Raw genomic sequence first — 13,186 nt, 5'->3', positions numbered from 1 at the left:
CTCTTTTCCTCTCTTCTTTCCTTCCTTCCTTCCTTTGTGATATGGGGGTTTGAACTCAGGGTCTCATGCTTGGCTCTACCACTTGAGCCACCTCTCTCAGTAAATATAGGCTTTCTATATGGTACCCATTCCTACTTTCTTCTACTCTCATCCTAACTCCATAAACTGCAACATATCCTCTTACTGGCAAAAGGGAGAAGACTATGAAGGACATATATTATCCCTTTTTAAAAAAGAAAAGAACGGGTGCTTGGTATGCAAACATGCAATTATTAAACATTAATAGCAAACAAGTGAACAGCAACAGAACTGACAGTCCTCATTATTGTAGCTGGTGATAAAAATCTTCTCTGGTTCCCTGACTTTAGTTGGCATCTCAGTTGGTTGAGGTGATTTGCCCATTGGGACAACCTGAAGGGTATATACCCTGTTCTGCTTCTATAGCTATCTTCATATCTAGTATGGCCATTTGAGGAAGCACCCTCAGCGGGGAAACATGTTCTACCATGGCCTGTTCAGGTTCATATTTTTCTTTAATGACTAGGACAATCACCCTAGTCAACCCTGTGACTCACTATTTTGCCTGTTCCCCGAGGTGACCCCACTGATGCTGTTGCATGGAGTTCAAAGCCTAAATTTCTTAGTACAAGGTAACTGCAGTCTTCACGATCTGGCCTTGTTCTTGCCTTCACGGTCTAGGCCCTTGCTGAATTGCCTGTGCAAACCAAGTGCCCACTCCTTAGTATCCTTCTGCTCTGTGTACCCTTTCCCACCTAGTCTGCTTTTTATTTTAGTCTCAACTAAAGCCATTATTCCTAGAAGGCCCTCTCGGCCACTCTCTAGAGCACTGCTAAAGTTCCTCTAACGCTTGATAGTTTCATTATACTTGTTTGCTCATAAACCTGTACTAGACTAGGCTTCCGAGGGAGGGGCCGCTGTTGGATTGATTCTATCACTAGTCCACTGCCCAGAACTGAAGCCCTTGAGTAGTGTTTTCCTCTCTTCACTGCTGCATCCGTTTTTGTCATAAGTGACATAGAGCAGATGACAAACATCTGAATTAAAGAAAGAAGAAATACTGTCTCGTGGCGCGCGCGCACGCGGGGGGCGGGGGGAGACGTTCAATCAGACTGTGAGGACAGAGGTCAGTGTCTGTGAGTCACCTTGTTCCTCAAAGGGCTTGAGCAGGACGGACGCTCCGTCCAGCATTTGCAGTGTGGATAACTGATGCACTGGAAAGAGCAGGACGAGACAAAGAGGAGGCATTTGGCGCCTCTCTCGTCCCTTCAGGTCGGGCCTGGCTGCCAGCGCCTGGCTGCCTGAAGCCAGCGCCCCACTTCTGCCCGCTGCTCCACACCTCGCGCGGCCGGAGCCGCAGTGGTGCGGGGTAGCTGGAGGCTCGGCCGGGGCGGGCAGGGGCGGGACTTCCGGTCCCGCTCGCGAACGCCCACCGCGCCGGGCGGAAGCCGGGCTCCCGGCCAGGATCCGCGAGCCCTGACTTGGAGGTGAGTTCGGAGCCCGAGCGTCCCGAGCGCTCGTCTCCTCTGTGGATGCTTCTTGACGCTCTGGGGCCTTGTGCCGCAGTATAGGGACACAGGGTTGGGACGGGAAAGTGGGTGCTGCCTTTGCGGCCGTAGGAAGAGCCGGGAGACCGGGCTTGAGGAGGGGGCCAGGGTTGGGCACGGGGGTCCCTCTGAAGAGCCCCAAGGACAGCCTTGAGGGGCGGGGGGCAGGCGCTGGGGACCGTAGGGCTAGGAGGCACTAAGACGGGGGTCGCGGTGACACTGGCCAGAGAAGCATCTCGGAGCACGGGAGTCCCCCGTGGGGGTGTGTCCTGCGTCCCGCGTCCTCGAGGGTGGCACGGGATGGCCAAGGCTGGCTTCTGGAGACAGGTTATAGAGGAGGGGTCGCGCCTTCCTTGAGGGTCACACTAGAGACCCAACGATTGGATGACCAGCTACGCATTGGGTGCTGAACTCCAATAGTTTTACTGGCATTTTAAAAAAATGTATTTTAACCCCCCCCCACCCCCAACCGTGTGGATTTTGGGAAAATGCATTACATTCCCAGGGAAAACTTGAACGCTTCATCGAGATGCAACTCCCTGCCGTCTTTGTCACACGGATAGGGCTTCAAATCTCTCTTCAGGCAAGCAAGCCAAGCAAAGTTTTCCTCCTGGACTCTGTTCTCCCCTGCAATTGAGGTTGTCTTATGTCCTTTGTCACGGAGCGAACTTACAAATACGTTTAGAAAAACCGTGACAATCGCTGGGAAAGCCAGTGCTGTCAACATTTGCAATTACAACTCATTGTTTTCTGCCCTTTGTTGTAACCTGTATTTAGATGTTTCAGTGAGTTGAATTTTTGCCCCAAACTCCTGTCTTTGGTAGAGATTGATAACTAATGATCGTTTTGCTTGTTTTTACGCCTTTCAAGTGGTAGGGGTTTTTATTTTTAAAAATTTCTAGCGGGGTGCCGGTGGCTCACCGCTGTAATTCTAGTTACTCAGGACGCTGAGATCACTAGGATAGTGGTTCAAGGCCAGCCCCCAGCAAATAGTTCTCTGAGACCACATCTGGGAAATACTCAGAGTAACAGGAAAAAGGGCTGGCTGGCAGAGTGGCTCAAGCGGTAAAACACCTTCCTAGCAAGCTTGAGGGCCCTGAGTTCAAACCCAAGTACCGTCAAAAAACAAAATTTCTAGGTTTGGACAGGTAACTTTTAAATTTGATTTGGCGGTCCGATTTGAACTATTTAAAATAAACCAGAACATTATATATTTATCCGTACTGTGGTGTGTTGCTAGCATATAAATTATTGGTGGCTTTTAAGGTCCGTGCTTGAGCGAGACACACACCTCTAATGTCCCTATGTTAAGCAGTGAAGCTGGTATTTACAAGTGTAAAGCAGTGCCTAACCATAAACAGTGCTTTAACGTGTAATTGAGCACATTGATAATTTTTTCAAATTCCAAAAAGAATTTAAAAATACTCAACTTTAAAGTTATTGAATTAACTGCAGTGTTGATTTCTATAAATAATTTAATCTCTCTCTTTTTTATTTTGACAGTACTGGGATTTAAACTCAGGACCTCATGGCTTGGTAGGTGCTCTACCACTTGAGCCGGGCCCCCAGCCCTTTTTTGCCCTTAGTTGTTTTTTTGGATAGGGTCTGGAATTTTTGCTTGATGGTGGGGCAGGACAACTATCCTCATACCAATGCCTCCCAAGTAGCTGGGATTACAGACATATGCCACCACCCTTAGTTTATTTGCTGAGGTGGGGGTCTTGCTAATTTTTTGCCTGGGCTGGCTTTGAAACTCGATCTTCCTGATTTCTGCCTTCCAGTAAGCTAGGATTACAGGCATGTGCAACCACACCTAGTAAAGCTCATTTCTTTAAGTAGACAGTAATGTCTATCTTGTAGGGTTTGATTTTATTTCAACATTCAATCTTGGATTAAAAATTATTCTTTCCCCCTTTTCCCTTAGTTTTTGAGAGAGAAAGCACTTGAGAACTTGTACAAGTCTTTACACTTTAGTTCATGGTTGGAGGAAGTGCTCACTCTTGAAATACAAGAACACCTCCCTTCTGTGACAAGTTTCTAGTTGTGTATCTGAATGGTATGTTTGAAATTTGATTGCCTTGGTTTTGAAAAATCTCTGGAATGTTTGTTCTTTGTTCTAATTGTTGAGTAAATTTCTTTAACTTTCCCTTTAGATAAATTCTTTATGTTATCCTGTAGGATTTAGATGTCTTTTTCAGTTTAACTTATAATTACAATTTTTGATTAAATGCAGTAAATCACTAGTTATTCGTATGGATGGATTCAGCTTCTTTTTATTTCTGCTGAAATGTATATATAGTGAAATATGTATTTGCATAGGAATAACTTCCATAGTAGTGATAGCCAAAATAGTCATCATATACACACGTTTTGTTTTCCTTATTCACAGTTTGTAATATGCTGTATTGAGTTCTTTGGTTCCAAGCCCTCTGGTCATCAATTTTATTATTATAAAATAAAATTATATAGTACATTCTCTGTTATCTGCATATCCTAGTTAGAAAGCCATTCCTTGCCATTTGATAGAATCAAGAGAATTGGATACAGCTGAGGAACACAGCTATTGTACAGGGAGATACCATACAGAGTCCACAAGAATGGCTGAGGCAGAGTCTACCTCTTCTTGTATGATCGCTTTCTGTCCTCTGTCTTCTTAGTTAGCCCTTTTCTCTCATAGTGACCAAGATGTCCTATGCTTTAGATTGACTCATAAGGTGATCAGAGGTGCAAATAAGACTGCAGTTCTTTTAGAAGGTTCCTGTCTGTAATGCCTTATGATTTATGATTCCATAAATCTTGACAAATTTTCCTCCCTCTAGGCATATAGTTATGGTTGTGAACTTCTTGTTTGGATTATTACTGTTTTAAGAAGTTTTAATACAAAATCATACTTTTCTGCAATCATATAAATGGACTGTACTCAATTTTGCTTAGAGTGAGGCATCACATTAAATTATCCATGAACTTTTCTATTACAATGGTAAGGATATATCTTTCAATTACAAATGTTCCTAGTTTTTGTTGCTATTATTACTTAAAATATTTTTTTGAAATCCTGAAGAAAAAGAATGATTGGAGAAAAGATTTGGATAGAGGTATGGGAAGTTTACCATTACCAGTGACATACTAAGTGATAATGGTAGGAGCAGCCTGCTGTGGTTGTAAGGAGTATTTTAGTACTAGGGTGGTTTAGAATTGCCAGCTTCTGGTGATAGTACATCAGATGTTTAGCTTTTTTTTTAATTATAGTTTTAAAATACCCTACAGATATTTGCTCCTTTATTGTCTACAGGGGCTGGGGAAGGGATTCCCTGTTACTTCTCATGAGAATGACCTGGCAGAGCCTCTTGAAGGTGAAGTTATATGGCAATTAGGAAATAGTTTATTTTAACACTGATATTTTCAGTATTGTGAGGATGAAGGCTTGGAGAGTGGTGAAAATGTTGTAGTGGGGAGAAGACCAAGCACTATATACACTGTATATGAGTGAACTTGTATTATCATAGCAGAGAAGGGAGAGCAGACTGTAGGAGGTGAGGTGAAATCAAATTTTAGACTTTCCCAAATTAATGACTATGCATATAGCATCAGAGATGACTCCTTATCTTTTAAGCCTAAGTAATGACTGTTTCATAGTGATTGAATTAAGTTGCAAAAATAAAAATAGTACAAGGAACTGTTGAGATTCATCTATTAACATTTTACCCCATTTGCCTCATCACTTGAAAATAAGAACACTTTTGAGTAAAGTGGAATCCTCATAAAATACACTCTCAAGTTGAATTGCTAACTTTATTTCTTCTCTAACAAACAATTATTAGTTCCAGTTCTCTGAGTTCCAGAGCTAGGAAATTCTTGAGAGTAGTTAACCCTCTTAAGGATTATATATATTGACCAATTCAGTCCAGGTAGGATTTGATTCTGAACCTCTGTACACTCTTCCAGAGTCTATCATCTTGACAGGTAGAAATAATGATCTCTTTGTTGTTTTGTGTGTTGTACATTTTTATTTGAACTCAAAGAAAGCACATTGGTTTTCTTCCTTAGACCTGTTTGAAATTTCACTTGCATTTGATAAGAAATCTACCTCTTCTTAATCTGTAATCTCTATTCTTCTGTAATAGAAAACAGTGGAATAGCATCCATTTCAACAACACTTAAACTATTCTGAAATAGGTATCTTGTTTGTCTTGTAAGACTATATTCCTTTAGAATTTCTATCTAAAACATACTTTCTTTTTTTTCAAGGTACAAGATTTTATTAAGTTTATCCTCAGGTATAAAAGGGCAAGGACTGTGAGAAATATATAAAACTAGGAAATTTCTTACTTTATTCTGTAAAACATACTTTCTGTATTTTTAGACATTCGCAAGGCCCTGCTTTGGTTGAGCTTTCTAGATTTTTTTTTTGTGGGACAGGGATTTGAACTCAGGGCTTCAAGCTTGCAAAGCAGGCACTTTAGCCATGCCTTTAGTGTTTTTTGCAGTTTTGCTCTGGTTATTTTGGAGATGGGGCCTTGCATACTGTTTACCTGGACTGGCCTTGAATTGTGGACCTCCCAATCTCAGTCTCCCAGGTAGCTAGGATTATAGGTGTAAGCCACCAGTGCCCAGCAGATTCTAGGTTTTTCAGACCCGTTCTAAAGTGGTGAGCAAAGCATGAAAGTATTTGATTAATATAGAATAATAACAATGATAACAAGTATAAGTTAGTTACAAATTTTTTTTCTTATATTTGATCCTTAGTTATTTGATCCTTAGGATGGAATCCATTACTATTTCAGAGATAGAAAATCTGAGCCTTATGAAGGTTAAGTGATTTGTTCAGTGTTCTTAGAGCTAGGTTGCAATGGAATTGATATGTAGTCCCAAGTCTTCTAACCTTTAGTCCAATTCTCCTTTCTACTGCCTCTCATTTTTTAGGTCCTTATAAGAAAACAGTGACATGCAAACATGATAATTATTTTTATTATTTTTGACAGTACTGGGTTTGAACTCAGAGCCTTGTTCTTGCCTAGCAAGTGCTCTATTGCTTGAGCCAGGTTCCCAGTCCTTTTTTGTTTTAGTTGGTTTTCAGGTAGAGTCTCTTGTTTTTTGCTGGGGCCAGCCTGAGATTACAATCTTCATACCTATGCCTCCCATGTAGCTGGTATTACAGGCTTGTACCACCATAATGGACTTGTTCTTTTAGGGTCTCAACTAATTTTTTGCCCAGGGTTGGCTTTGAACTTTAATTCTCCTATCTCTGCCCAGTAGTGAGCCACTGCACTGGCTTCATGTATATGTATGTTTTATTATTGTTGTACTGGGGGTACATTGTGAAATTTACAAAAGCTCTTACAATATATCATAGTTAAATTCACCCCCTCCATCATTCTCCTTTATCCCACCTCCCTCCATTCCTGAAATAGTTTCAACAGTTCCCATTTTTCATTTCATACATGAGTATATATTATTTCCACCATATTCACTCTCCTAGCCTACAAATACTTTTAATGTACCTTGGAATCACTTTGGCATTCTCATCTCTTTTCTTCTCTCACCAACCTAATTTACTGTTAGGAGGGCAGATTATTTGCTGACTCAACTTGTTCTTTTTCTTCTGCACTTAATATCATTGAAGAATTAGAGTAAGCTTATATCAATCACTTAATGCAATCTTCTACCTAATTTATAGTGACTGGGAGTACTATGATTCGAATGTCCCCTCCCAGACTCATGCCATTTAAAAGGTACTTAGGTCATGAGAGCTCTGTTCTCATGAATGATTTAATTTAGTTATTGGCAGAAGTAAGTTAGTTATTGTGGAACTGGGTTCCTGATAAGAGCAAGTTTGGCTTGATTTCGAGCACGCTTGCTTGCTTTGACCACATTGTCATGCATTGTGTAGACCCTGGCCAGATGCTGGTGCTCTGCTTTTAGATTTCTTGCTCCAGAACCATGGGCCAAATAAACTTCTGTTGTTAGTCTGTGGTATTCTGTTACAGCAGCAGAAAATGGACAAGGAGTTTCTTTTTGTACAACCTTGGTTCATTGTTGGGTGGTTCCAATTACAAGGTTATTCTTTTATTTATAACAGGTCTAAATTATTGTGCATTGTTTTGTCTTTGATTTCAGTTATATAATCCAGAGCAACATGGTGTATCTATTTTCTCTTTTCTACACAAGACTTTGTCATATATTGGACGATAACTGGCTCTCCTCCAGGTTAAATAATGCTAGTACATGTATTACTTACCACCTTTATCATCTTATTCTCGGTGCAATAGGTTATCAGTGTCCTGAAAATATGGCTTTGTAACTGTCTACACTATTTTACATGTGTGATACAGACAGCAAATTGTTGGGATCTTCATTGTTCAGATCCCTTAAAAACTAATTGGGCTATGCACTCGCCTGGAAATAATAAACCTGAAGGTAAAAACATACTAAAGATCTGTGGAGTGGCATAAAGTGGAAAGAATAAGGGAATAAGGGATGTTACTGTATACAATGTTGAATCCTTATTATTTCTGAACTTCCAAATAGCATTAACATATAAGCAGACACATTTCACTCCTATGTTAAATGTTTGGTGAGCCAAAGCTCCCACAATTTGTAAGGGAACTCTCCATTAGCCTGATCCCCCTGTACTGGTACAACTGACTTTTAAACTGAAATGCAGAACTTTTACATATATTCTGTTAAGTTTTATCCTCTTTGTGTTTTAGAAATTCAGTAGTTTAGGCTGTGGAGATATATTTTGGTATTGGCTTTCTTACTCATTTAAAGCAATTCTTTTTAGCTTTGTCTTCTGCTAGTATAATGTTTGTCCCTTAAAGTTTGTGATTATAGTGATTAATGATTATAGTGATAAAATAGCATTGTTAGCTTATTGGCATTCTGTAGAAAATGCTAACTTAAAAATAATAATCTGAGCACTTGTTTAAAACACCTTAGTATTTTAAGGAGGCTATAAGATACAGGCATCTATTATTTTAACTTGGAAAAGAAAAATTACTAGTTTGAGTTTCACTGTGTTAGTGTATCTGTCAGGGTTCTTCAGAGAAATAAAACCAATATTATATATAGTATGTGTGTGTTTTTAAAAAGATATTTGTTTTAAGGGATTGGCTCATCCACTGTGGGGGTTGGCATTTAGAAAATTTGTAGGTCAGTCCAGCAGACTGGAATTTCAGCCAGCAGTTGATTCTCTAGGCTGGAGGCAGACTTCCTTTTGTGGGAAATACCAGTTTTTGCTTTTAAGACCTTCAGCTGATTAGATGAGTCCCACCCATGTTTTCTAGGACAATCTCCTTTATTTAAAGTAAACTGACTGTAGATATTGTCCACGTCTATAAAATATCTTCACACTAACACCTAACCTAGTATTTGGTTAAATATAACTGGGTAACAGCCATGTTGATGCATGACTAGGGGTAGTATTCAGAATATACCATTATACAAATGTGTGACATACAAAATGTTGCAAGTGATTAGTAAATAGGAAAGTATCTATGTTCATAGTCCCACAGGCTTTTAAGGGATATCGAGAACAGAGAAAACCTGGGTTTTCATTCATGTATCAAATAAAGGAAAATGGACAATTTAATGGCCCTTTGCCATTTTTTGAAATTTGCCACTCTTTTTGTGATTTAATTTGTTGTGTATTAATTTTTTTAAATTTAGAGAGCCTTAAATAATTTTAAAACTTTGTAATAATTTTTTTGTTTTTCTAAGTTTATGTTGTTAATTTTCTTACATAAAAATTATTAAAGCTGGGAATTAGTTTTGAGCTTGTTTCATCTAATTACCATCATTTATGTTTGAGAAACTGGTTCTAGAAAGGTGAGTAATTTGCCCAGCGACACAGCTAATAAAGAATCAGGATTGTCTTACCTATTTGGGAGACAGATCAAGAGGATCCTCCATTCAAAGCCAACTTAGGCAGGCAGTTAGTCAGACTCTATCTCCAAAATAAGCAGAGCAAAATGAACTGGAGGTAGGACTCAAGTGGTAGAGCTCCTGCTTTGCACATACACACAAAAAAAGAACCAGGGTTAGAGGCCTAAATCTCTCCATTTCCTGTCCAGAGTCTTTTTTAAGGGAGTATAAATTGATAGATAGGAGAATGGAGGTGATACTAAACCATTCAGTGGGAATACTCAAACCACATTGTGGGAAGGATGGGCAGAGAGAAGTAAATATGCCATAAAATATCCACGTGGATGACTACCCACTTGGGGCACATAGAGTTGCCTATGAGGCTTGCAGAAATTTTGTGAGGAAGTATAATCTGGCCACTGGATGACTCACAGAATATATTCCAAAGACCTTAAAAGTAGGGAATGCTTGGACCAAGAGAAATTACTCAGCTTTCTTTCTGGACAAGGCTAAGGTATGAAACATGGTGCCCATGGAGTCCAAAAACTCTGTAAGTAGCACAGGGTAGGAATTTGGAAACCCTCTCAGAATTTTAAGACTCTCTAGGACATTGTAGGATCTAAACTGATCCTTTAGAAGGTTGCCATTATCAGGTTTCAGGCATTAATTTGGACCGAATTCTGGTAATAACAGTAATGTCTCTTTTTGGTCACTTGCAGTCTCAGTATAGTTGAGAGACCATGAGCAAGTTATATACAAAGACCTTGGGCTTTCTTCCTTACCTTCAAAATTAGCATCATAGTACCCATATTAGTGAGGTAATTTATATAAGGTGTGCTTAGCGTAATTCCTGGCATGTAGTACTCAATAAAGTGTAACATTTATTATACTATAGCATGGTAATTGGCTGAAGGTCTTATTTGGCAATGCCATTAAGTGAGACCCTTTTTTTTCCCACTTTTTGCCGTCTCCACAGAACTTTAGTATGTTTTTGCCTTCAGGTTATTATTTCCAGGTGGGTGCGTGTCTCTGGGTGTCTGTGTATCTATCCATTTTTAATTAAATTTTATTGTGGGGCCGTATTTCAGTTGCACATTCTGTTTTATCAAATTGAAAGGACATACTCCTTATAGTGCTATCTCCAACTAATTTTACTACTCTCCTCCCCCATTCTTTGTCTTTGGGATATAACTATCAAGATATGAATGGACAGGGGAATGAAGAGCACAAATTTGAAGTAAGTTCTCTCTTCAGTCTTTGAAGGGCTCTTCCCTTTAAGTTTTGAGTAAAAAACAAGATAAACAGATGCCAGCTACAGAGAAAATTGATTAAACAAAAAAGACATTTTCTGTGATAACTGCATCTTACAATGTGAAAGCACTTAAAGATGTTAGTGACATTTTTTCTATGTATATTGCCTCAAGATCCAGGAGTGAGATTACAAGGTTTGAGGTACAGAATATCTGCCTCAACTCTGTAATGTAATTATTTCTCAGCCAGGCCAGGAGAGCATTTCACTTGTACTCTAAAGGTTGGTAGAATTTTTTTTTTCCATACTGGGGTTTGAACTCAGGACCTTGACCTTGTGAGTCACACCTCCAGTCCTTAGAATTTTCATTTGACTACAGTGATGAGCTGTATTTAGTTATCCTTCTAAGAAGGCTTTCTTTGCCTTGCTTGATGAAGAAGGATTCTTTCTGGGACCCTTCCAGCTGGATGAGAGCTTCTCTACATAGTTTTTAAAATTTAAGTTGATTCTTCCTCTTAAGTAAGAAAAAACAAATTAAGTAAAAAAAATTCATGTATTTCTACACTTGTAAATAAGAGTTCAGCAAAGCCTGAAAAAGACCTTTTGGAGGGAAAAGTAAGTTTGAATGCCTCTTACAATCCTTACCTGTTATTCCTTCCTTTCCTTCCTTCCTTTCCGTCTGTCCGTCCCCTCCCTTCCTTTCTTCCTAGAAAATGACATAATTAAACATTGGATTTTGACTGATAATGGTTTTTAAAAAATGATTTAATACAGTTTGTTTATAAGATAAAACAACTTTGTATTTATAGACCTCAGAGTTTCAAGTTACAAGTTTTTCCATTTTATATTCCTACAGTTGATATGTTTTCGTAAACTATCTACAGCAACATTTTTTTTAACTTTATTATTATTATTATTTTTGGTGCTGGGGATTGAACCCAGGGTCTTATGCCTGCTAGGCAAGTGCTCTGCCTCTGAGCTAAGACCTCCCCCCAGCTCGGCAACATTTGATTTTCAGTGAGGTCCACTGGCAGTTATTGCCTATAAGAAATCAGGGTAAATAGTGTGTTGGACTTTCTATTGCCCCATAGTCTTTGGTGCATATCTTCTTGCAGTTTCTGTCTGATCTCTGCTCTAACTCCCTCTATTAGATAATGCTTCATTCTCATCTCACAAGTGTCTTGTGCATTACCTACCCCTTTCTTTTGTCCCTTAGTCCCCTGCCCCATGATTTCTCCTAATTATGTGATTAAGTAAATTCAGAGTAAAGTATGACCTAATCCCAAGGTACATTATATAAATTACATATTTTTTAAAGTGAAGCATGTAAAACTAAAAATACCTGTTAAAGAGCTAGTAAGTGACTTAATACATACAGTTATGTATTTACTTTGTTACTTCAGATTTCCTTTTGCTTTTTGTTTTGGACTCCCAATATCTAAGAAAATATATTTCTTCCCTATAGGAGTTGAGAAGAGGAGGAAGAATAATGGGAGGAAACAGGACCTTTTTCAGCTTGACAAATAGGTATAGCTTCTTGGACTTTTCCCCTCTCCAGGTCCTTAATAATCGCACTGACACACACACACACACACACACGTTTGTTTAAATGCGCTCTTTATGAAGTATTACTCATCTCTTAGTTGTCGTTTATTATCTCTCAACTTGCCATAAGATAAGTGCTTCTAATTTAAATGTTGTTAGATTATATGTTCTACTATGAAACTTGTGAGTTTACTTTGTTTTTCAGAATAGTAGTAAGTTCTATTGACACGAAGTTTTTCTGCCAAGGAGTAAAAGTCACCAGTAAATGTGTCTCGTGTTAAAGATGATTCTAATGGTAATGGCTTTGCCAGGCACTGTACTGAGCAGTTAAACTACTGTCAGCTCCTCACAAAAATTTTCATGGAAGGTACATATTTGTATTTTGCTTTTGGAGACATCATGTACCCCGTCTAAGTTTCTATTACTGTAAATGGTGGATCTGATTTTAAAGCCCTTCTCTTGAGTATACACTGTTTTCTCCTACATTTCAAAATCACCTTAACTATTTTGGTACCTATACCTTAAGTACTTTTTAAAAGAGAGTTTGCAGCATATCAGCTCAAGATTTGTTAAAAAAAAATCTGTGCACTCTTAGAAGTGTTTTATTCCATGTGTTCCACTTTAGACTTTTGTTAAATGTAGTCAGTTTATTACTGACCAGCTTTTTTCAAGAATAGTACCATAATTAATGTAGAACTAGGATAGCTGAAAGTAGTATATGCTTTGGAAAAAATTGCCACATAGATAAAAACAATAGCAAAAAGAGAGGTGGCAGTTAATTTAGGGGGGCTAGTCACATAAAAATTCATTTCTACTGGAATGTGAGGCTGCAGTGTTTCTCATATTACAGTTTGCTGCAGGGCAGGGCTAGAATCCAAGCTTTGATTAAAATCACCCAACTTTTTTTTTCTTTGCTTTACAACCACTAGTTATTGCCAGCTGAAAAGGATAATGGAGGGTAATG

At 38.9% G+C, this 13,186-nt stretch overlaps 1 protein-coding gene across 10 annotated transcripts in view; it reads left to right on the top strand.

The window, feature by feature from the left end:
• The first annotated feature begins 1,379 nt into the window (after positions 1 to 1,379).
• The window catches only part of Disp1 (dispatched RND transporter family member 1), a 190,690-nt gene continuing 178,883 nt past the window's right edge, over positions 1,380 to 13,186 (top strand). For 4 of the 10 annotated variants that reach the window (XM_074048249.1, XM_074048256.1, XM_074048251.1 and 1 more), the window contains exons 1-2: positions 1,386 to 1,505; positions 12,143 to 12,204. The gene's annotated coding sequence lies outside the window, so the exon portion shown is untranslated. Of the gene's footprint in view, positions 1,506 to 1,744; positions 3,622 to 3,671; positions 12,205 to 13,186 lie in introns of those variants that run through there. The other 6 variants (XM_074048252.1, XM_074048255.1, XM_074048253.1 and 3 more) reach the window with 4 other exon arrangements.

The sequence above is a fragment of the Castor canadensis genome, chromosome 11 (genome assembly GCF_047511655.1).
Source record: "Castor canadensis chromosome 11, mCasCan1.hap1v2, whole genome shotgun sequence".
In the NCBI taxonomy this organism is placed as follows: domain Eukaryota; kingdom Metazoa; phylum Chordata; class Mammalia; order Rodentia; family Castoridae; genus Castor; species Castor canadensis.
This window is presented reverse-complemented; position numbering and strand designations above follow the sequence as displayed.